Source organism: Suncus etruscus, chromosome 1, assembly GCF_024139225.1.
Source record: "Suncus etruscus isolate mSunEtr1 chromosome 1, mSunEtr1.pri.cur, whole genome shotgun sequence".
In the NCBI taxonomy this organism is placed as follows: Eukaryota; Metazoa; Chordata; class Mammalia; order Eulipotyphla; family Soricidae; genus Suncus; species Suncus etruscus.
In genome coordinates this window covers 26,814,218-26,818,392 of record NC_064848.1, presented here as the reverse complement: position 1 = coordinate 26,818,392, position 4,175 = coordinate 26,814,218, and the positions used below count along the sequence as shown (strand labels likewise).

Genomic DNA, 4,175 nt, shown 5'->3' with positions numbered 1-4,175 from the left:
TTGATAACTAGAAGAAAGTGTAGGTGACATCTTAAAACTCTTTGAAGTGAGGTCTAGTAATGTATCTCAGTAGAAGTCATGACTTGCATGCATACAACCCAACTTTAATCTCTGACACTACCCTTACCGTCAACTAGGAACCCCATAGTCACAACAAAATTTTACCAATGTCCAGAAACTTCACATAGTATGCAAGTACTATATCAACTGTGCAACTTCAGACTAGCACCGAATCAGTGTGCAAGCTACATATGTAAGCAAAAGAGAGAAAGGGAAATATAATTTTTTAATTATAAAAGTACACAAAAAATTGATACAGAATCTTTGCTCATTTAAAATGTTTTTCAAAAATCAAGGCAAAAAAGCATCAAAAATATTCCTTACCAACAGAATTGTGTGAAATGAAATTTGTTAATAAGAAAATCATAAGTATGGAAATCATCAATGATATAATGAGAACTTGGAAAATCAATGCAAGTAAAATTGGCTTTTGAATAAATCATTAATATTGATAAATATCTACTCATACTTGTCAGGGGAAAATGAAAAAAAAAGAACAAAAATTATCAATATAAGGGGCAAAGTTCTATTATCTTCAAATAACAAAGGATAATTAAGTTAATGTCATGTACAACTAGTCCATTTGGAAAGGGATGCATTTTTGAAAAGTTCTTAGAGGGCACTTCAAAATAAATGAATAGATTAGTTCCCAGAAAACGAGTGCTAGACATAATTGTCTTATTGCTGAATATTGCAAAACATTTTGAGAAAGTAATAGTCTGATATAAATTCTTCTAGTAAACAATGAATAAAAATTGTCTACCCCTTTCTGATGGCTAGTATTATTTAAACCAAAATCATAAAAGTTATTACGAGAAAAGACCAAGATATATTCAAAATTAATTCATGAGTATACATACAAAACTTTTTAACAAATTCAATTGAATAAACTAAAAATAATGTCATTAATAATGTCAAGACTCTTACCTACAAAATTAATTTTTATAAAGATAAAATAGTCCATTCTAAAGCATTTGTAAAGAAATACTGCAATAAGTATATGGATACATAATATGTATAGTTTGTTATATATACTTGCTTATCTCTCAACAGATTTATTTCAAGTTTTTTTAAAGCATTTGTAAAGAAATACTGCAATAAGTATATGGATACATATATGTATAGTTTGTTATATATACTTGCTTATCTCTCAACAGATTTATTTCAAGTTTTTTTTTTATTAAGAAAATAAATCTAAGGGGCTGGCGAGGTGGCGCTAGAGGTAAGGTGTATGCCTTACAAGCGCTAGCCAAGGAAAGGATCACGGTTCGATCCGTGATTTGTAAAGCATTTGTAAAGCATTTGTAAAGAAATACTGCAATAAGTATATGGATACATAATATGTATAGTTTGTTATATATACTTGCTTATCTCTCAACAGATTTATTTCAAGTTTTTTTTTTATTAAGAAAACAAATCTAAGGGGCCGGCGAGGTGGCGCTAGAGGTAAGGTGTATGCCTTACAAGCGCTAGCCAAGGAAAGGATCACGGTTCGATCCCCCGGCGTCCCATATAGTCCCCCCAAGCCAGGGGCAATTTCTGAGCGCGTAGCCAGGAGTAACCCCTGAGAATCTAACGGGTGTGGCCCGAAAAACCAAAAAAAAAAAAAAAAAAAAAAGAAAAGAAAACAAATCTAATAACATTTTGATTTTATATGTTTGTGCTTAAGACACCAGGTTGACATAATCAAATATATTATATTGCTGTTTTTTTTAATAATTTTTATTTTGACCGCAGTGGATTACAAATCTTTCACAGTGATATTTTAGGAACATAGTGACATTGAATCAGGGACATTCTCACCACCACTGTTGTCCTCCCTCCACCCCTGTTCCCAGCATGCATCCCATATTTCCCTCTTTTTCCCCCCTGGCTGCTAGTATAAGTGGTCCCCTCTGTGTCTAGCTTGTTGTAGATTGGGTATCGATTCCATTGTCATTGGCTTTGGATTTGGTGTTTATATCTGATCATTTTTATTTCTACTCGATGTTCATACGACTGTTTGGTCTTGGTACCCTCCATTATTTCTCCTTCAATTTGTGAGGCAGAACAAGATGGTTCAAGTTATGTGGTTTTGTTAGAAGGAAAGAAAAAAAGAGAAAAGGGGGGGGGCAAAAATCAAACAATAAAAAAAACAGGAGGAGTCCTTCTAGAGGTTATAAATATGAATTTAAGAAAAGAAAGGAAAAAAGGAAGAAAAACATAGCAAGACAAAAAAAACTTAAACAAAAAAACCCCAAAAGCACCACAGCAATAAGCACCACAGCTATAAAGACAATAACCAAACAATAACCATGGTCCTAAGATAAAAAAAAAACAAAACAAAACACAATAAAACAAGCAACAACAACAATAACAAAAAATTAATCTGTTCTTTTTTTCTTTTTGCATAGGCACAGTATATATTGAGGAGATTAGAAAGGGAATTCCCTTGGCCTAAGATATACAGGATTTCTCTGCCCTTGAAATATACTGTCATGGGCCTAACTATAGGCTTTGTACATACTCTTTTTCTCTTCCCTCTGTCCTTTTGTGATGTCTGGAAACTTTCCGCTCAGTCGTGGATGAAAAAATCATGCCTCTGTAACTAGAAATCTTGATATTTGCATAGGTCATAAGATGGAGCCTAGGATGGAGTCTTTCTTTATGGTTCTAAAAGTTATGTTCCATCACTGTTGTTGTTATCAGTCTTCTGTAGTTGGTGGTCTTGGTTTTTGCATCGATCATAGGGCAAAGCCTAGGATAGAGTCTTTCAGAAGTTCTGCTTACTTGCAGTCAGGCTTCTGGAATTAGAGATCTTGGTTGTTGTACAGGCCATAGGCCAAAGACTAGACTAGGATTTTTTTATTGATCCTGGGATAGGTTCTGTTCAGTCATGGTTGTCACAGTCAGTCTTCTAACATTAGAGATTTTGGCTTTTGCACAGATCAAAGGATGACGTGTCTTTTGATTTCATCTTATCATCAGGTGGTGAGATAAGACAATCTGCTCTTAAACCAAGTTGTTGCCATTTCCTCATTGTCAGGATGTCTTGTCAGAACTGGCGGTTCAGGGTTCAGGGTTGGACAGTCGCTGTCTAATCACATGAAGTCTAAGTTGGGACCACATGGCATATTTTCAAGTTGGGAGGTGCCCCTGTTGTAGAATGTATGAGTTCTTATCCCTAGTAGATAAGAGCTTGTTTCTATACGTCAAATGTCCCCTTTTTAGTGTGCCTGCGTAGAAAAAAAATGGTGCTATATTATATTGTTAGTGCATTTGGGGGGTGAGAGTGTCAAGCTCCATCACCTTTGTGCCCTGGTTTTGACTTGAGCTTTAATTCCGGGCAAGACTTTTTCTTGTAGGTTTTTGTACCAAGCAGAGCTAAAACAGATGACATTAAGGAGGTAAAGAAAGCAAAAACAAGACTATAAATATGTATATATATTTATATATAAATAAAGGAAAAAATAAATAAAAATGAGTTTTAAAAAAGTAATTAAGGGAACAAGTGATGCAGGAAACCACTTTATATTTGGGGATAAACAGGTTAAGAGGTAGTGTTATAGAGGCCTTAAACTTATGAACGAAATATAGGCTTCCCCATCGTCTTTTGAGATATTCTTGTGGGGGTAAAATCCAGTGCACATTTTCATCACATACCCTGGTCTTATTGAATTTCAGAAAAATATAGAAGGCTTCTCGAATTTGCGTTTCATCCTTGTACAGGGGCCAACCTAATCTTCTCTGCATCATTCCAATTTTAGTATACTTGCTGCCAAAGCGAGCACTATTGCTGGTTCTTTTCTTACCTTTCTTACGAAATAATACTGTTATCCTATTAAGTTGCCACATTATAAAAATATAACTTGTGATTTAAGTTATCAGTTTTCAGATATGGAAGTTAAGAAAAGAAAGCAAAACCTCAATCTCTCTTGAAAAACAGAGAAACTCCATTTCTACAGAATTAGATAAAGTAGAAAATTTTTATTTCTTTTACTTTTTCCAAATTTATTAAAATACTATGAAAATAAAAGTTAGAAAGTTTAAGGGCACAACATATTGATTTTCAGTGTAAAATGAATGTATCATCGTTGGCTTCTTTTCTGTGTTATATATCAGAAATGAATTGGAGT

General features: G+C 33.9%; 1 non-coding gene across 1 annotated transcript; it reads right to left on the bottom strand.

The window, feature by feature from the left end:
- Positions 1-3,723: 3,723 nt before the first annotated feature.
- Positions 3,724-3,826, bottom strand: LOC126027772 (U6 spliceosomal RNA). The gene has a single exon (XR_007502324.1). It is a non-coding gene; the product is annotated as a U6 spliceosomal RNA (small nuclear RNA).
- Positions 3,827-4,175: the final 349 nt, after the last annotated feature.